The following is a 21,155-nucleotide window of genomic DNA, read 5'->3' as shown; positions in this document are numbered from 1 at the left end:
TTCTTTCATACCATCATAAGTTGGGGACCATCTGTAAATGGATTTCTACAGCTTTTTGCAAAAGAGCTACATGAAGTACAAAAAGAGATATCAGAAAATATTTGTGTCAATTAATCAATTAGAAGTATTTAATAAGTGCCTAGAACTTTTAAAATCTCTTTATGGAGAGAAGAATACAAATACAAAATATAAATATTTGGACTAAAATGCAAATATTTCAGGAGCTAATGACAATTGACTTAAACTCACTCTGACAGTTAAAAGACTATGATTCTTTATTCTAATGCATGGTAAGAAATCACTGAGTTTCTGGGTACCTAAGTGAGGTGGGGAGAGGTAAGTGCTATAGAGAATCTGGATGGTGAGATGCATCATAGACCAAGTCACATAGATTAATTCCAGCATAGAAGCCTATTTTTCATGAAGCCTTCCTCTTTTCCTTCAGGTAGAATTACATCCCCTTGTCCTATGTCCCCATTATACCTACACAATAGGTTCTGCCATGTGCCATCTTTCTGTACAAGTACAAACTCTTTGGAAATAGAGCTTGTGTTTAATTCCTCTCTATATTCTCAGCATCTTGCACAAGTGTTACTCCCAAATGTTACCTGAATTGAGATGAAATAAGAATTTTGTCTCCAGGCAGTTCTGTCATATGAAGAGCTTAAGTCCACATAATTGGATCATCAAAACCTGTGTCTAAGACACAAAGGGGAAGAAAGAAAGAAAATATTGGCTCAAATGCAGAGACCCTCAATTGGCCGAGGTCAGGATCTAGAAGCCAAAGGAATATATCAGACCTAGTCCTGTGTCTTTGTGGCTTTTGCAGTTTGGGGTTACTGTGGTCAAGAGACCACAGAAAATGAGTTCAGAAGATCTTCCCCTCTCTGATCCTTCATATCCTCAAGTATGAAGTAATAGGTTTAGTGCAGAATATGTTTTATGTCATCCAAATTTAACATCCAATGATGTTTTGATTTGAAGAGCCTGTAATTATTTAATAACCAAATAAATACCAGTCATTACTATCAATTGCATTATATGAGAAGATGGATTCAGGCTTGCCAGGTTCTGCCTTAGCAAACAGCTCAGTTCTAGCTGGTGGGAGAGATACTTGACTGTCCAACAGTGTAGAGTATTGGCTGACTCCATGTGTGGAGAGAGTATTATTAGAGGAGCTCAAGAGAAGCTTCCTCAGAGAAGTTAAGCTATGAAGCTTCAGGTAAGAATTCTCTTCTGTAGGATGATATCCTAACAGTGCCTAGGAAAATTCAAGAAAGTGTATAAGGTTTAGATCCTGGAGACCAGGATCTGGCAAGGCAGTTCTATATTTATCCATCTTGGAGCAGACAAAGCATCTGCACAAGCATCCTGATTCCTGACAACGAACTATGTGTCATTATTGCTGTTTTCTGAGTTTCCTTGAAATTCAAGGAGGTAAAAAAAATAGTTTCAATTGATTTGGAGAAAGAAAGATAAAAGCAACTCAAGACAACCTAAAACACAACCAGTCTGCATTATTTTCCTATTGGATATAAATGATCTGAAAGAATACTAACGCCAGACAAGCTTACTCTGAGACTATGATAAAGTCAGACAAAGTAAGGTTCTTGTGTAAACATAGACAAAATAACGCCACTGTGCCATCTCCAAAATACCAAACATTCTTCTGTGTTGGGTAAAATTAGTGCCTTCTACTTCTTTACTAGTTACAGATTTATCTTTATTCTCACTATAGATAAGAGTTATTGTTAAACAAGTCTAACAATCATAGACTTGTTTCCACTTTCTGGTAGCATCCACTATTGAGCAAATTCAACCAAGGCTCAAATCATGTAAGTTCTAATACCTCCTTATTGAGATGCCCTGTGGTTTCTGTTTCTTCTTTCTACAAAGAATAATAAATCCAACTTTATAAACTATAAGTGTGTTCCTGGTGGTTTTTGGTTGAAGGGACTTGACAGTTTCCAAAACATTAAATGGGTTGCCATGGTCACATGGTTATAAAAAGCTGGTCTTCCAATATCTAACCCCTTGTTCTTTCCAGGACACTAATCCTGAAGGAAACAAAGCTAACCCTACCTCTACCAAAAGAGAGGTCCAGAGAATGTAGTGACTGACACTGGGAGACAGTCAAAAGGAGAACAAATTGTCTTGACATTTTCTATTTAGGTCTTCATTTTAATTTTCTAAATCCCTTTCAAATCAAAGGATTTCAGTTGAGTCTTACATTTCTCTGATAAAGAAGGTGAGGTGGGTATCACTCTACCATTTGGCAAGTGAGATGGAAAGTCATTTACATATGGTTCCTTAGCTACTTAAGGAGAGTTCTTTCTTTATCTACCATACTTCTTCTACAGGTACATGCATGAAATAGAGCACATTAAGACATTTAAAAAATCATGATTAAATCCTATTATAGCTACAAAAGTTAGAGGATGGGAGACTCAATGGAGAGGATTTTATCTAAAATGTGCATGAAGATTTAAAATAGTCACACAGTTAGTTGGACAAACAGTGATGCAGCTTTGGTGTGATCTGATGCACTCTTAGGTTTCGTTTAGAGATGGAAGGGGCTCAGATTGTAGAAAGTGACTATTCAGACAGAGCACTTTAAAGCTATTTTGTCCAGATCAGGGAAAGTTTTCAGAGGATCAGTGGGTACCCGGAGAGTACTCAAACTAAGGTAATGGCTCTGAAGAGTGATTTTGAAACCAGGTCAAAGAATAATGGTTAGGGGAATGAGGGCAGGGGCAGTTAGCTAGGAGAATAGTTCCACATGGTGGAAATATAATATTTGTCTTCAGACATGGGAAAGGCCATCGCACAGAAGAGAAAATAGACTTTCACTATGTTGCTGTGGAGGCAGAATTAGGACCTGAGGGCGGAATTTATAAGAAGCCAGCTTTTGGCTCAATATAGGAATTGTCTTTTTAACAGGGAAAGATGTCCAACAATGTAGATGGCACTAAGCTTACTATTCCTGAGGGAGCTTACGTATAACCTGAAGTACATTTAGGGGAGGATTTGAGAGAGGATCCAGGTGGAAGTTTGTGCCCATATCACTTGTGGTTGTTCCATCTCTAACATGCCTACCTAGGCCATGTCAGGTACTGTGTTAGGCTCTGTGGAGTGAGCGTGAAGTGGGGAATTCAAGGACTAATAATATTCCATCACTTTAAAAAATTTTTTTAATTGACCATTCACTACCTTGGATTCTAATTTAATTAACTTTTGATCTGCTCCTATCTCCTAATCAGACTCATTTGATAAAAAATATATGTAGCAATTAGATAAGAAGTAAAACTATTACTGCTTGCGGATGATGTGATCTATGTTTCGAAGACCCAAGAAATCCCCCCAAAAAGCTTCTAGATTTGATAAATGAACTTAGCAAAGTGCAGAAGGTAAGATCAACATTCAAAATCAATAAATTTTCTCTACTCTAATAGCAGTTCAGTTGTGAAAAAAATAAGGAAAGCCATCCCTTTTATAATAACTTCAAAAAAATCTGGGAATTAATCTAACCAAGTAGGTGAAATATCTCTACAATGAAAACTATAGAATCCTGAAGAAAGAAATTGAAGAAGACACTAGTAGATGAAAGACCTCCCATGTTCTTGGATTGGCAGAATTAATATTGTTAAAATGGCCATACTATCAAAAGCAATATATATTCAATGCAATCCCCATCAAAATACTTAAAACATTCTTCACAGAACTAGAAAAAAAATAACCCTTAAATTCAGTTGGAAAAATAAGAAACCTAGAATGCCCAAAGCAATTCTAAACAAGAAAAGTGATGCAAGAAGCATCACAATACCTGATCTCAAATCATACTATAGAGCTATAGTAGCAAAACCAACATGGTATTGGCATCAAATAGACATGAAGACCAGTAGAATAGAACAGAAGACACAGAGACAATCCCACACTCTCACAGCTATCTGAAACTTGACAAAGGTTCCAAAAATACATGTTGGAAAAAAGATAGCCTTTCTTAAAAATGATACTGGGAAACTGAATATGCATATGTAGAAGAATAAAATTGGATTCCTATCTTTCACCCTACACAAAAGAAGTAATAATTCAGAAACCCTGAAACTACTAGAAAGAAAACATAGGGTCAATATTCCATCATATAGGTGTAGACACCAACTTCCTCAACAAGACCTTTAAAGCTAAAGAAATAAAACCAAGAATCAATAAGTGGGATGCCATCAAATTTAAAAGCTTCTGCACAGCAAAGAAACGATTGAGAGAATAAAAAGAGAGCCTACGGAATGGGAGAAAATCTTTGCTAGCTACTCCTTCAACAGGTGATAAATATCCAGAATATAATTAAGAACTCAAGAAACTCAATGCCAAAATCAAACAACCCAATCCAATAAATGGGTAAAAGAACTAAACAGAAAATTTTCAAACGTATATGAAAAAAATGTTCAACATCTCTAGCAATCAGGGAAATGCAAATCAAAACTACACTAAGATTTCACCTCATTCCAGTCAGAATGGCAATTATCAAGAACACGAATAATAATAAATGCTAGCAAGGATGTGGGGGAGAGTACACTCATACATTGCAGATGGAACTGCAAATTAGTACAACCATTATGGAAAGCAGTGAGAAGATTCCTCAAAAAAACTAGGGATGGAAACACCATATGACCCAGCTGTCCCACTCCTCAGTATGTATCCAAAAGAATTAAAGTCACTGTACAATAGGGATACAGCTACATCAATGTTTACAGCAGTACAATTCACAATAGCCAAATTGTGGAATCAACCCAGATGCCTGTCAATACATGAATGGATTAAGAAAATTTGTTTTAGATACACAATGGAATTAACTTGGTCATAAAAGGAATGATATAATGGCATATGCTGGTAAATGGAGAAAATGATGCTAAGTGCAATATAAGTCAGACTCAGAAAAATCAAGATTTGAATGTTTTTTTTTTTCTATATGTGGACGCTAAATCAAAATAAGGATAAGAAGACGGTGAGGAAGGGAATAGGACATTATAAAGATATAGGGAAGATCAGTGGAATAGAAGAAGGAGAATTGGGGGGAGGGAGGAAGAAAGGGAAAAAGAAATATGAAATGAATTTAGCAAACTCCTGATAATATACATGTATAAATGTATCAAAGGGAATTTCAACTTAATGGATATGCTTAAAATACCAATCAAAAATAAATCAAGGAGTGAAAGGAAGATCATTAGAGTAGAGTTAAAGAGAAAGGAGGGAAGGAGGAAAAGGGAGTGGGGGGAATGGGAATTGAAATCAAATTCCTTGTATGTATGATTTTGCCAAAATGAGTCCAAATACTATATATAATTATAATACTTTAATTTAAAAAATGTATGTAGCAGTTACGTGCTTCAGGTTGAATATCTTGGTGAATAAAACAGACATAGCCCCTCTCCTCACAGAGTTCTATCAAGATCTTAAACTTGAGGGCAGGCATTGTATTCTCATCTACCTTTTTACCTTTTATATAGCATCAGGAAAAATGTCAGTCCATTAACATGGAAGCATGTGGAGGGAAAAATTAGAATTCAGGACAATTGATGTTTAATCCCAGACACTTTCTGCTGAATAATTTGCCTCTATCATGTTATCTCAGGGTTGTGAAAACAACTTCCAGAAACCTTTGAAGTCAGTTTTCACTAGAGATAGGGGATGGCCGTACAAGTTCAATTCTAAATGTTAACTGTGCTATAATAGCTCATAGATTCTTCTCAAGAAGTAGTTCTCCAAAGATTTTACTCTGGAGACTGGGAATAAAAGGAACTGTCTTCAGATCTCCTTACTAGTAATTCAATTCAGCTCAATTCAATTCAATTCAACTCTTAATAGGAGCCTTTAAGCACTATGCTAAATACTCTAGAGAATTCAGAAATACATGAGACTTAGCCCCATAGCCTTAGGAGCTTATTCTATAGTGTGGAACCCACAGATAAATAACTATAAATTCAAAGTAAAACATCTAAGTGCCTTAGGGAAGAAACAAGGAGTTAGAGTACTCTGGTTTCTGGGTTCAAGAAGGAAATGTAATTTTGCAGGAATTTTGAAGGATGTGTACATTTTTTTATGATGATTATGGTAGTATGATCTTCCAGGAAGACAGATGAACAAGCCACAGAAATGAGAATACATGGAATTGCTTTTGGAAACAGAAAAGATCACTGAAATTAGGAGGTTGAGTAGATAGTTATAGGAGGTAAAAGTGTAAAAATGGGAGCTGGGAAGACAGAGGCCCCATCCAAGGGCTTGTTTTAAGTTAAGGAAGTAATGGGAGATGGAAGCCATTCACTCAGAGAGGAGGGATATTCAGAGGCATTGCACAGAAAGGGTGCCACTAGATATCTGGGATAAATTGAAAGTAGGAGTATCAGGTCAGGAGTCTAGGAGGTAGAGAACACCCAAGTCAAAGGGTGGACAAAGGAAATGGACAGGAGATGGCTCTGAGATGTGGAGTTGGAAGACTTTGTGGGGCTTAAGATTTGAAATAAATAGGGTTGAAGAAGAAGAGGGGGGATCAAGTATGAAGAGGAGGGTAGAAGAGTTAGGTAGAACATGAGAGGGGAAGGATTTTAAATCTGATTTTTTTGGTTCTGTCAGGACTTCAGGCTAAGAGGTTATGTATTTGGCAGTTGGAAACCAGTGTCTTAAACTTGAGATGTGATTTGGAGTTGGTACCAGGGATTTGAAGTCATTTGGGTAGAACCCACGGTCCTATGAAAGGATGGAATCATCAATGGATTAAGTGTAGAAAAAAGCTTCAGGGTATTTGAGGGTAATTATTATATTTAGGATAAAAGAAGAGAAGACATTGAAAAGGACAGAAAGTGGGTTGGTGAAGTCATTATTGAGCAGGCCAGAGAAACCAGAGGAGACATTTCAAGAGATCAAACAGTGTCAGAAGGCAAGGAGGACCCGGGATGAGCAATGGCTTTTGGGAATAAAAGAAGCTGTCACACATGTTTTGAGGCCCTTCAGAAAGCAGCAATAGTACTCGGTGGTAGAGGCCACCAGATTGCAAAGGGCTGTTCAGATGGGTGGCCGTGATATAAGCCACATCCTAATGGGGATAGGCAGTGGAGGAACCTTTTGAGAGGACCACAATGTGGACAGCATGTTTTAGTAAGACAGGAGAAACAGGAACCTATTTTAGGAAGAAGAAGCAAGAAAGTGAGAAGCTAACAGCATAAGCAAGAGGAAAGAACCAAAGCTCTAGCTGTCAATGTCTCTTAGGAATCAATAATCAGGAATCAAGATCAGAGCTTCAGGGGTCACCATGTCCCTTAAACAGGTAGTGGGTTTATAAACCCAGCCTAGAGCCATGCCTTGGTTTAAATAGTCACCTCCTATCAGGGAGTTCCCTCCCTGTGCCTATCCTACTACCATCAAAAATGACCATGGGCTATTTTTCTCAGGCCATATATAAACAGGAGCCTGAGTTCTGTGGGCATGTCCTAACAGGACCATCTTTGAATGCCCCAGCTAGTAGTCATCACTGAACTCCTGTTGCATAATTAGAACAACCTAGACTAGCCTGGAATGATATTCTTCCCTGAATGTGTCTGTCTTTCGTTATAGCTTCCTGGGGGCTAGGGGCAGGTCTCCTATATTCCTTAATTCTCAGAACATAGCAGGTATTCAGTAATATCTTACATAAGGCAAGAAAGCCCAAGTACTTATTTTTCCTGGTGCAGAAATTGAAGTCTGGAGAGGTTTATGACTTAAATTACTCATTCTGTCAGCTGTTAACCAATTGCTGAGGGCTTATTAGTGGCAGACTCCATACAAGGTGCTCAGGACCCCCAGGGAGACAAAAAGATTCACAATCTAGTCTGAAAGAGAGATGTAAATAGCTCAGGAAAATTCAAATTGTATAAAACAAAATGGCGATTTGTACAAGTGGGAGCAGGAGGAGATGCTACTAACTAACTCTGAGAAGCGAGGTTAAGTCCAGAAAACCAACAGTGAGGAGTAAGTATTTGCCTTGTCCTTAAGGAAAGCTCAAAAACTTAAAGCTGGCTTGTTAATGTCCATGCCATGATTTAACCCAAACCTCCCACATCTATACTAATACCCTTCCAACCTGGGCAATGGGTAATTTCCTGTTTGAACTACTGATTGCTCTGTCCCCAGCCAGTTTCCCTGTCCTGGCCAGCAGGTGTGTGACATGCACTGCTACTTGATAGATATTTGTGTGTCAGGGAACCACTCTCACCTCTAGGGAAATGGGGGAGCATGATGGAATGATGGCATTGGTGAGGCTACCAAGGTTTGGCTGGAGAGAAAGGGATGAAAGGTAAGGAGTCGGGAGATGTAATCACAGATGGCTCACAGGGCCTTTATGCTGGTAGTTCAGTAGTGGAAGTATTAGTTTTGTAAATCTGAAGCTTTTTTATTGTGTGTGTGTGTGTGTGTGTGTGCGCGCGCTGAGTCTCTCTCTTTCCATAGGAAAGGGGCTCAGCCCACCTAGAGGTTGTATCTGTAGGTTAACTCACAAATGGCCACCTCTTTTGGGATCAGATGTTTTTGGTCTGAATTCCCCAATCCTTTGGTCTTGTAGTGATGGAATTTGGTTTAGATTAGAAGTCCAGATCAGCAAGAAGAATTCAATCTGAAGGGATAGGAGGTAGGGTGGGAGAGCTAAAGACCATTCCACAAGGAAATCTTTATTTTATAGCAATACAAACTCCATCAGGAGAGTCATGCTGGCATCTCAGGGAGGGCTCTAGGCTGGGAATTTGCAATTGGATATTACCTTAGTCCTGCCTCTAACAGTGCATAACCCGAGGAAGCCTCTCTGCATTTCTGACTCCTCCTTCTTAATGAGAGAGATGGGGGTGGGGGTAAAGATTGAACAGCCCCTGAGATCCTTCTCAACTCTGGTGGTCTCCTGATTTCTAATTGGAACCCCAAGAAGACAGCAGCTTGTTATTCTCTCATCTCACCTCAAGAGGAGTCAGAAAATATTTGGCTCCGGTTCTTTAGCATGGGAAGTGGTGGCCCACAGACATCACAGTTGAGATATTAATAGATTATTCCAAATGTTATATTTGCATAGATGCACCACTCATTATGCAGATTGCCAATTATGAATTATTTGTTCTTTCTTCCAGGGGAGAAGTTGTTTATTTGCAAACTGCATGAGGGTGACTTTGGGCAGCATAGAGACAAGCCCTTCACACAAGCAGATCCTTTAGTGGTGATTTCCTCAAAGGCCTGTCCCTAGGTTCTTAAAGAGCCAGGAGAAGGTCAAATTAAAATGCTGAATAGTGGAAGTGGGGAGGGAAGCCGGGGGACAGGACTACATTACAGGACAACAATCAGAAGGTCCTGAGGCTAGAATGATCAGGTGTCTGCTGTGAAATAGAAATATTTGTGCTCTAATTTAGGCACAACCCACAGTGAGTTCAGTTCTTTTCCGACACAGAATTTCTTCTGGCTGAGCCCTACTGTGAAGATCAGGCTCCTTTTCTCACAACTGAAAAATCACCAGTTTCGATGGTAACCTGCCACTGATTGACACTATGAAGGGGCACTGTCATCAGTCCTTTCCTGAGATTGTCATGTCACCTCATAGTTATTAGGAGACACTGAAGCTTAGAGAATTTACATACTGCTCTTACATACTGCTGAGCTGGTATTTGATCACAGGCTATTGGGTCCAGAGCCTGAGCATTTAACCATGATGCTATGTTCTTCCGTAGATACTTAGTACTTTGACCATGGGCCATTTTTCTCAGGGCCGTATATAAACAGGAGCCTGAGTTCTGTGGGTATGTCCTAACAGGAGCATCTGATATAGTGCCCCCAGTTGTCCTCTATTAGACTCTGGTGTTCCACTTAAGCCTCTAAATCTGAGAGGAGTCTGAAGTTGGCTCTAGAGGGAGTAGGAAGGTGATTAATGAGTTTTTAAAAGGGGAAATGAGGGAGCGCCATAGGAACTATTTCTTAGGAAGAAAAAGAGGAAGCTGAGAGGGTATCTGGGGCAATAGCTGAAGATGATGTTAGAGTAGATAAAACCATCAATTCTTGGAAGAAGAAAGAAGCTTGGAAGGATCCCAATCTAACAGACCCAGCACAGAGCCCTGAGCTGAATCATAAGGTGAGTGAAGATAATGAGGAAAGGAGATTCTGCCTTTAAGAGGAAAGGGAAGAAGTAGTGAAGGGTGTCTTCATGGCCTACCTGCTCCATAAGTACTCTGTCCTGGGCACAACACCATGGGGCATGCACAGAAATGAGCTCTGTTCTTGGAAGGAGTTGTTCTAGTTGGGTTTCAAGACTTCTAACTGGCACAGATTCCACAAGACACTGTACCAGTGACAGAGAAGTGGTCTAGAACTGTTTTGCCAATCTGGAATCCATTCACCATACATAGCTATTGGACATTTGAGGTGTGACTCGCCTACATTATGCTGGATATTTAAACTGTGTACTAGATGTCAAAGATGAGTATGAAGAAAAGAATGTGAAATGTCTAAAAATTTTAAAATGACATAGGTGACTCACATTATATTTCTATCAGATAGTGCTGGTTTAGATCCTGGCTTCCTTAGGTGCAGTACAAAGACTACCCCTGGGAGTTTGTTAGGAATGTTGAATCTCAGGCCCCACCTTAGACCTACTAAATCAGAATTTACATGTTGACATGACCCCAGTTGATTTGGTCTCACACTCAAGTTTGAGAAATAATAGACTCTACTAGTGACTCCATGTCTCCTTTATGGATTGTTTTTTTCTAGTTATCACACTTACACAGTGCCGTCTTTGGCAGTAACCTCCTGAACAGTCAAGAACAAGGTCTGTCCCCAGTATCACTTCGAATTTCTCATATATAACAAAAAGAAGCCACATTAGCTGCTCCTGGACTCATGTCCTAGCAGGCTATGACCCTATGATTATAATGTAGAAATTTTGTTATTGGATAGAAACTAATTATTCACCATAACATTTAATATTCTTCCATTTTTAAATAACATTTAATGACTCTCTGCTAAATAACCATGTCCCCTTTAAAACTTTATTCTATTATTCCTACTCTTCAATGAATTTACTCATACAGCAAGTAGTGAAGAGTTTAGTATTTGGACTATAGACATTGAATAAAGGAAATGGTCAGACATGAGGTCAGACATGAGACATGAGGGTATCAAACATTTGTTACAGGTGGGGATGTGGATTTTGAAGTGACTGTTTGGTGGACAGAAGGACATGATAGAAACCATGGTTTAAAAGGCAGATTGGGTCCTTTTTGTAGAAACTGAGGGTAGAAAAGATGTTTCAGGGTTGTGGGATTGAACATTTCTCACTGATGTTGATAAAATGGGTGTCAGCATCAACAAACAGGGTGCAGAGTCCCTTCACTTTTGGAGATTTTGTTTGGTGTTGCTTTTAGGGACAACAGATTATTCCATCAGCCCCATCTCTTTGGCCTGTCTTCCCTCAAGCAAGCCATTGGCAATCGGTTCTGGCTCCCACGCTGACATTTCCCTGAGACTCATTTCATGCTCGTTCTTCACAGGGGCATCTGGGCTGCCAATGCAGAGAGACTTTTCCCACATAATTGAAAGGAATTTCTGATTATGCGCGGGGATGTCAGCCATGATGACGTCTTGAACTGTTTCCAATTCAAGCCACCTCTGATGACAATGTTCCAGTCTCCCACTCTCTCCCTCCCTGACACTCTCCTTATGAACTTTTTGCTCCCCTCTGGGAATGATTTCTCAAAATAATATTCTGTTTCCAAGATTCCCTTCCTCCCAGTAGACTAATGAATGGGTCCTTCATGAAGTATACTCTTTCTGGGGGTTCCCTGCTCATAAGTTCTGCTGTTTTGCAGAACTGCAAAGATTTCCTGGGTGATTACTCTGTCATGACCATATCTGGAACCCTTGTGCCTGATGAGAAAAGGTTGAGTGAACATACATATATTTTGGGTCTTTCTTTAGAGAAGTCCTTTTGAATATGCAGAACAAAGTGAAGGCTGCACTTATCTCTGACCTTTTCCGGCTCCTTTCTTGCATCTGTTGAGGGAAAAAACAGGCCTCTGAGCTCACCAGCCTCCTCTCCCACGGAGCAGATGATGGAGTTGCCTGGATTCACTTCCTCCCAGCCCTCCTTCCCAAGGCCTGCCTGAATCTTTCCCTGTTGATGGGGATTCTTCTTGGGGTTTCTGAGGGATCCTAGAGAAAAATGATGCAGGGTATGGGGAGTGGTTGAAGTAGGTGCCCAGCATTAGGGACTTTGAGTTCTCCTGTGTGGTTAGACCTTTATATCTTTTGTCCAGAAAGGAACTGACCCACTTGCTGTTGCTTGTGTATTTATTAGTAGGGCTACCTCTGATGTGGAGGAAAAAAAGAGTAGCAGATACAGGGAAGAGAAAGCTGGAGGAAGCATTGGCTAGATGCCTCAGTGCTGATCGGAGAAGATGGCTTTGCCTGGAGCCTCAAAAGTGTTGCCCCTGTTTATAGTTTCATCAAGAATCCAATTTGAATAAAGGAAATGGTCAGACATGGAATGATAACAGAGAAGATCAGCATGGCCTTTGTGCATGGATGACATGCAAATTTGTGAAGCATTTTATATTTATTCAATGTTTTTAGCAGCTCAATTCACAATAGCTAAACTACGGAATCACCTTAGGTGCCCTTCATCAGATGAATGGATCAAGAAAATGTGGCATACATACACGTGGAATACTAATCAACCATAAAGAGAAATGAAATTATGGCATTTACGTAAATGGATGGAACTGGAGACTATTGTGCTAAGTGAAATAATGATGTGCGGATGATAACTCAAAATAAGGGAGGGGGCAAGGAAGAATAGAAGTACTTTGGATTAGACAAAGGGAATGAAGGGAAGGGAGGTGGAATGAGAATAGGAAAGATAGTAGCATGAATCAGACATTACTTTCCTATGTGCATAGATGATTACATGACCAATTAATTCTACATCCTGTACAACCAGAAGAAGGAAAAGTTATACTTCATATCTGTATAATATTTCAAAATACATTCTTCTGTCATGTATAACTAATAAGAACAAATGAAAAAAGACAAGGAAAAAATCATTAAAAAAAGAATCTGATTTGTTCTAGGGGTACCTCTAAGGGAGAAAATCTTCCAATCATGGCTCTGCCATTTCTTATAACTTCTCTGGAAGTCAGCTTTAAGAGAGTAGAAAGAATTCTGAGCTGGAAGACTGAGTCTGCTAGACCTTTTAGAAGGGATAGGCATTAGACTGTAAGCTTCACAGAGTCAACATGTCTACTGAGCTTCTCATAGTTTCCTGAGGCTTAGCATTGTGCCTGATGCATGAACTTGACAGGTGATTATTAACGAAAATGTAACCTGAGTCAAGTTCATCTCTCTCCCTCTCTCTTGCCCCAACCCCCACAGATATACCTTTCTCAAAGCTTTGTTTTTCTATTAAAAAAGATTAAATAAAAGCATGATAGGATACTGTTCCTAGCATAAAACATTTGAATATATAAAATTAATCTTAGCTTACCCTTTATTTGAACACTATCCTTCAATCAACCCAGTTTATATACATTCCCATAGTAGGTCCTTGGAATTTCACCAATAAATATATGATATTTCCTTGGATTTAGCCATAAAATTTACTAACAACCTTCTTTAAAATGTCTAAGCATCTAGATTGGCATATATCAAACCATATGTGAATAGTTTGGAAACTGAGTTTCCTAAGACAGAAGAGACCGAGCACCCTTATTGTTCAGACTCAAGAAAGAGTGATTAGGTAGGAAGATAATGGAAGAGAAAGCTACAAATTGATACTTCATCAGAGGCTGAGTTGTCCCAATTTTTCTGCTTTAGGCCCTCAGGCCTAATTTCCTCTTAGATGGTGGGAGTGCAGAGAGGGAAAGGTGAGCTGCAATAGTATTTCTTATCTTTTCTCTTTTTCCAAGTTGACTGAGACACATAGAGAATAATTACCTTCACCTGATGAAGATTCTCAGCCTATCTCAGGTAGACTGGTGGCAATCACCATTCAATTTAGGAACCCCCATTACAACGTCCTAACAACTGAAGTTGTTGTTCAGTGTCTTGACTGAAGATGTCGAGGATTCACTGCTTCTTAAAGCCAGTTATTCTACTGTTCAATGGCCCAACAATTTAGAAAAAAAAATAATTCATTAATCAGATGATTCAGATATTTTGTATCTATTGGCTGTTAACATTACATGGAATCCTTTGATATCTAACGGGGCCAGTTTCTCATGGGTGTGAGATATACTAAGAGTCAAGCCAATCCAAAGCAAAATTATGAGGATGTTGAGATTTGTTTTAAGCCCTTTTATCTTTACTTGTTCTTTTTATCTTTCTTTTGAACACATGGCCTTTCCTCTCTGACCTCAACACTGGAGGCCCCAAACCTTTCTAGATTTGACATTTGTGAAGTTTCACGGATTGTTAAGCAGAGATAATAAATCTGACTTCCCAAATGCTTAACAAGGGAAACAGCATTATAAAGTCATGTGCCTAATGTGGCAGGAAATATTCTATGGGTTCTTTCATACACCCTGCCATGAGTCAATCATCAACTCTACCCACATCTCACTCTCTGACTGCTAGTGGCTTTTCCTAGAGAAAAGCTGATGATGAATCAAAGGGGCCAGGGTTTCTTAGTCCTTGATATACAAGGGTATATATTTTTTAAGCATTCTATTTTCCCTGCAACAATTCATGCTTCTTTTATATATTCTAATATCATGAAATTTAACCATGACAAGCCAAAGTGCCCATTCAAAGGAAACGCATAATTTCTTTTGGGAGTGCTCATAACCACCAATCAAAAGACCCACAAAAGTTCTTCAGGTAAAGCAAAAATATCAGAGTGTTTCTCTCTCTTGCTCTCCCACATTAATATTGACTCAGAGAAACAATCTTTCAACTCCTGAGTCCCCATAATAGGAATGAGGAACAATTGTACATAGAGTAGCAAATGGATATAAAAGGTCACTGTTATGGATTAGATATTAGGTGTCCCCCAAAAGCTCATGTGTGAGACAATGCAAGAACATTTAAAGGTGAAATGACTGGATTATGAGAACCTTAACCTAATCAGTGCATGAATCCCCTGATAGGGATTAATTGGGTGGTAACTTTGGCAGGTAGAGTGTGGTGGGAGGATATGGGTCACTGGGAGTGTGCCTTTGGGGTATATATTTCCTGAGCTGAGCTTTGTCTGTCTTTGCTTCTTGGTGGCCATATCTCCAACTGCTTTCCTCTGCCAAATCCTTTTGTCTTGATGTTCTGCCTCACCTTGGGTCCCAAGGAATGGAGTTGGTCTTCTGTTACCGAGACTTCTGAATCCATGAGCCCCAAGTAAACTTTTCCTTCTCTTAAATTGTTCTTATTCTTATCATGTCTTTTGTTCATAGCAGTGGAAAAGCAGACTAAAACAGTCATAGCCACCCATATGCTCCTGTTTCCATTCCATGGTGGTAGCCAGAGGCTCAAGATGTATCTTTGGTTCTTCAACAAAAGCTTTGCACCTTCAGTACCTTTATCTCTAGATAGGGAGCTGACACTTTGCTCTGATAACAATTACTGAACTTGGGAGCTGGAAGTGAACTGAGCCAAGAGTACCTGGTAACAAATAAATAGAGCTCCTGGGAAGGAAGAAAGTGGGTAACCCAGATCAAGAACAATGAAAAGCTCTGATTTGTAGCATTTGATGACTTCTGTGTTGTAAATACTTGCCTCATGGCCAATTTCAATCTACCAACATGAGGTTGCTGAAATTGGAGCTGGGGAAAAATGCCCACTGTTGTCTTGGTGGAAACCGCACCACACCATGGGGGACAAAACCTTTGCAAGAGTGTAGGGTTACCAATATGTTGAGGACACAGGTTGATGACATACCATTCTGCCTGCTCACTGCTTTGACCAATGTATTATTTAAAATGGGAAGATGGTAATTTTTTTACATACACTAGGAATATTTTTTCTTTAGTTGTACTTTTGTTCTTGGACATGACAGATTCAGCTGGTTTCTGAGAATCCTTTCAAACAAGGAGAAAGATCTATTGTGTCAAAGGGGATCTCATTCTTCCCCTAACCTGCTGGAAGCCTTGTTCCATCTTATATATATAAAATCTTGGTAGCTTTTCCCAGACCCATAGGCTACCATCTTGCCATGGGATCTTGTCCAAGTTATTTTCTTATCCTGTTTTTCACAGCTGTAAAATGAGAATGTTACAAACTTTCCTGAGTCTTGGTTCTACATCCTTCTAATTCAAAACCGAAAGTCTAAAAGCTGCAGATCCAAAGCATAAAATAAGTGAAAATTTCCAATCAAAGTAACATGTTTGTTTGTATGCTGCTGGATAACTGACTGCCTGTCCTATAACTAAATTAAGCTATGATTCTGATAGATTTTATTTCTCTTTCTGCATGTAGGGCTTCAGCATGCTGTATGATTTGAAAAGATACCACAAGACTAGGCTGTGTCCTTAAGCTCCTTTCCCACAGGTCTGTTATTTGACCTGATGTTCTTCTTTACATACAAACTCTATTCCATTCTGAAATGCATAGACCACTCCGAAGCAGATCAAATTCATCAGCAGCCATGGGTGCTTCTGTATCCATAAGTATGACACCAGAAACCAGCGGAGCCAATTCCTCCAATAATGACAGTTGCACCTCAGGGGAAATGCAAAGGTGAGCAAATGTGAGAGAAAGATGAAAACCTAGTTCCTAGTGGAGCAGAGGTATTTCCTTGACCATAGCTAGTGCTCCTGGGCAGCCAGAGGGCTGCTAGAGGGTAGCTTCTGGGTGGTGGGAGAAGAGAAGGCACTAAAGGACAAAGAAATCTCCTGAAAAGGGAGAGAGCAAGTGATGGACAGTGTAGAGCTCGCTGCGGCTCCACCTTGCACATTTCAAAGTGTCTTTGCTCTAGGTGGGAATGGCAGTAGAGATCCTCAGCCTGAGCTACGTTAGTGTCTCTGTCTCTATGAGTATCCACATCTGCCTTGCCTACCGGGTTGCACCTGGCTAGACACAGCTCAGAGTCTTAGCTGATCCAGCCACCCCTGCTGGGAGATGAAACAGGACAAGAGCAGAGATGGGGAAGACAGGAAAGAGACCCCTGGGTGAAGTGGAGGATTGAGCCTGGTGACAGCTGAGCTTAGTGAGCACAGGGAGCTTGAGGAAGTCAAGGTGCTTGGCTCAGACACCTGACCAAAGAGGCAGCTGTGTTCTCTGTTCCAAGTCATACCGTGCTTCCTGGTAAGTCTTTTGGGACAAAGCTAAAAAAATATAGTGGTGCTTACTCTATCAGTGCTGGTGGAATTTTTTAAAATCATAAAACAAAGTTTATTGAAGTTTATTTATTTACTTTTGGCTTGGTCCTTTTGCTTTGCTTGAGTGTAGGGGCTTAGTCTGCATATGGGATCATCTAGGCCCAGCTGCAGCCCTAGCAGTTGTCCAGTTGCCAATTGGACAATTTATGGTGTGCTGACTGTACAAGACAGAGCTCATTCACAGAACTGGAAAAACCGTTACCAGTAACAATACTAGTAATAGTAATAGCTAACACATACAGTGCTTGCTATAGGCTAGGTGGTGGTAGCTGTGATCTGAACCCAGTCTCATGACTCTGGTGTGATTATAACCAAAGACAGTATCCCCTCCTCTCCCAAAGTATCACCACAGAGAAAGAGCAGAAGCTGTAGGTGACCTGCAATCTCTGTGACATGGTGTCTAATACCAAGTCTCTCTCATCTTTAATTTCTTCTCTAAATGATAAGGTAGCAAAGATGACCCAGCCAGAACAGTTACATTATTAAGAATTTAGTTTTGTGTTTGGTGTCCTTCGAGTTCTGCAAGAGCAGGGATGCATGCTTGTTTTGTTCATTTCTGTGCAGCTAGTGACTTGCAAGTGCCTAACACATAGCAAGTGCTCAACAAACTTTTATTAAATGAATGGGTGAGTTAATTGTTTAATAAGCACTTAATATACATGATCTCATTGGATTCTCTAATATACCCTATTGGGTATATAAAGTAAACTCCTATGGTGACTGTTGCCCAGGCAAGAGTACAAAGATTACTCTAGGAATGATCTCACAAGGCCATAGAGCTAGAAAAAGGCAGGATTTGGACCTGTAGCCAGGGCTGCTGGCTCTGATTTTGTGTAGTATTCCTCTGAGCCATGGACTGGGGAGGTCCATGAGTTAGACTCCAGCAGTGGGAAGGGGTGGAGGAGGCCAGAGGGAGAAAACACCTTGCAGGCCTCACTCAGTCAGAGAAGGTCCTCTTGACTTATTTACCTTCCCATGACATCATCTGAAAGGGCTTCCATGGCTTCAAGAAAGCTTGTGATTTACTCTATCCTGGTTTTGTCCTTCTTCCTATCTAGGACAGCACTTGGGCTTCAAATCACCATCACCAAGAGAAAAAGGCTGACCGGCTAGGTGGCCCTGGGGGAGATTCCCACTCATATGGGAGAAGGAATCCTGGAAAGGCGACTCAGCATACACCAATAAGAAAAATGAGTAAAACTTATCACATAAAACTTATCATGCTTTCTAGGTGCCAAGCATAATTCTAAGTATTGTGGGTTACCCAGTCTATGCTTGTAAAAACCTCGAGTTCTTTTTCCTTATAATGAGACTATAGACATCTCTCCAGAAGAAACTGCTTCCTCTCTTGTTGTGACTGTTCTGTTAAACCACATCCACTCCCTTTCCTGATATGCATGTGTATGTATATATATGCATATGCATGTTCATGTACAGTCTTCCTGGAATTTTCCACCTTCAACATACCACATACCGCAGAAAAGTAACTCCTCTGCTCTCCTTTCACTTCTGTCTCTGCAATGATCAAAATAAGTAAACCATGCAACCATCACTGAGAGTCTGTAAGCATCATGTAGTGAATTTTTTAATTCTTTTAAGAGTTAGAAGAACCAAATTCGAGCGTCATTCTGGACCACTCATTTTTCTAATCAAACAGTATTTGAGGACTTAAGTTCTCTTAAACATAAGGAATTTCAGGGAATACCAAAAGTGTAAAAGACAGTCCCCTGGAATCAGTTATCTAGATCAGGGAATAAAATGTCTAGAATAAGAAGAAGGGGGCCGGACTGACCTGCTGAGTGACAGACTTTAAGAGATATCAGAGCATGGGCAGAACTAAGGGTTGAAAGGGGCTGAGGCAGGGACGATGGGAGACTCCAAGGAGATACTGCCATTTGAAATCTGGCAGGAAGGGTAGACATGATTATTTATTTGTACATGGCCTCTTTTGGCAAAGCATTGGAGGTGACTGAAGAGTAACTGTGAGGAAGGCCCTTCTGGGGATGTGGCACAGGGAAGCAGGAAGCTGAGGGCACATGCCAAAGCCCCTTCCTCCTCTAAGTCTCCTTTCTCATCTGTTAAAGAAGACCTGAGGGCCCCCGGCCCTGTGGGACACCCCGGGAAGTGGTGTACTTCCAGGTAGGTTCCATCCCTGACAGCTTCCCAAGAGCACAGGCCCCTTTTCCATCAAGACCACTGGCAAAGGCCCAACATATTCCTTTTGTCTTAATCCATGTCATTCAGAAACAAACCTCTGAGTTTCTCCATCTTGCACTTCTAAGCATAGCCTCATTGATATTCAGCAAACCCTCTCGGCCCTCCTCTCTTTTAATTCTGTGAGAAGACATTTCAATGAGTCTGAGCTGGGACAATTTAGAGCTGAGACCCCGATCTCTATTCACAGCCTGGGTATGTTCTCACAAGATTTGAGTCGGGAGGCTAAGCTTTTAGATCCCCGTGGCATTGTCTCCAAGTTCCTCGGGGCCAGGCTGCCAAGTTCATACGAGGGGCTGATCTCCCTCCTTTCATAGACATACTTATTAGCAGCTTTCTTTCTTTCTTTTTCTTTTCTTTTCTTTTCTTTTCCCCCTTCCAGGCCCATAGATACAATTATTAGAAATTCCTGGTTTTGTGCCCATATTGAAAGAAGGCCTGAATGGGTATGCTAAGGACCCGAAAGTGAGCTACTCTCCCTCACTCCAGCTTCTGCGGTTAATTAGATTTGGATGATTTCAGAGGAGCAGCTGGAGTTTTCAAAAAATGGGAGCGATAAAAAAGGGACTATTCAAGGTATTTTGGAGGGGCCCTATAAAACAATATAGCTGTGAAATGGGGTTTGGGAAATACAGCACTCTTGAATTGGTGGTGATGGGCGGGGGGTAGTTCAGGGGAGGGCAGGCGAGAGCAGACGGCAATGGATGTGAGCAGACAGGAAAGTGCCCGGCTGGGGCAGATTCTGTAAGCTGGACACTGTCAGCTGGTGTCCCATAGCAAGCTCCTGTCCCCTGGTAGCTCTGCCCCTAGCCTGGGGAGCAGTTCCATCCAACACAGCCCGACAAGCATATACCCGAGGGATGTAAAGGACAGGTGGGAGTTAAATGCTTGTCTTGGAGTTTGAGGCCACTCTCTTTCCACTAAAACTATCCAAAGTTGATCAGACAAAACATTTGTGCAGAACCAGCTTTTGCACATAAGCAGATACGGTGGTGGCAGGCTATTGAGTCTGGACTTGGGGAGAAGTGACTTTCTCTGCTGTGGATAGTGCAAGGGGAAATGATGGGTGCTCAATTCTTAGTGTGAAATTTTACATTTGTTAAACAGGCAAAGACCCTACAGAGAATGAGTCTGTATGTTCACCATCTAGCAGAAGGGCTCTGTGAAGTCACTTTGCCTGTCTCTATCATATAGGGGATTTCTTTTTCTCTCTGACCAGGAAGTTGGTACAGGTACTAAGACCACTGTATGCACTCTGTCTTTCTCTCTTTCAGTTATTTACTTGTGATGATGAAGACCCTTTATGACAAGGTTTGGAAGCGAGTATGGGGCCAGGAGGGAGCTTCCTTCCACTGATCAGTGAGGAAGGGGAACTGGTAGCCACCTCTCCTAGCTCAATCTTTTGCCCAGTGACCTGTTGTTTAAAAGCAGCTCTGGGAACAGTGGTCACTGGGTGCTCCTGAGGAAGACAGATGTGAGGCCATGGAGCAGTTATTGGGACCCTTTGTCATAACCCAGAAGTTTTCAAGATTATTATTTTTTAATTACTGCAAGACTATCTTCAAGCAAAATTCTACATAGAAT

General features: G+C 40.6%; 1 long non-coding RNA gene and 1 other non-coding gene across 3 annotated transcripts in view; one reads left to right on the top strand and one right to left on the bottom strand.

Annotated features, from left to right (window-relative positions):
- Window positions 1–21,155, bottom strand: part of LOC124082014 (uncharacterized) — a 376,643-nt gene that overhangs the window by 221,586 nt on the left and 133,902 nt on the right. The gene's annotated exons all lie outside the window — the stretch shown is intronic.
- LOC124082017 (U6 spliceosomal RNA) lies at window positions 12,508–12,614 on the top strand. The gene has a single exon (XR_006848225.1). It is a non-coding gene; the product is annotated as a U6 spliceosomal RNA (small nuclear RNA).

Source organism: Marmota monax, unplaced genomic scaffold (assembly GCF_021218885.2).
Source record: "Marmota monax isolate L192 unplaced genomic scaffold, Marmota_monax_Labrador192_F-V1.1 WCK01_AAM20220418_F8-fsc00031, whole genome shotgun sequence".
Taxonomy (NCBI): domain Eukaryota; kingdom Metazoa; phylum Chordata; class Mammalia; order Rodentia; family Sciuridae; genus Marmota; species Marmota monax.
The sequence above is the reverse complement of the archived record's forward strand: the minus strand, read 5'-3'. Positions and strand labels throughout refer to the sequence as shown.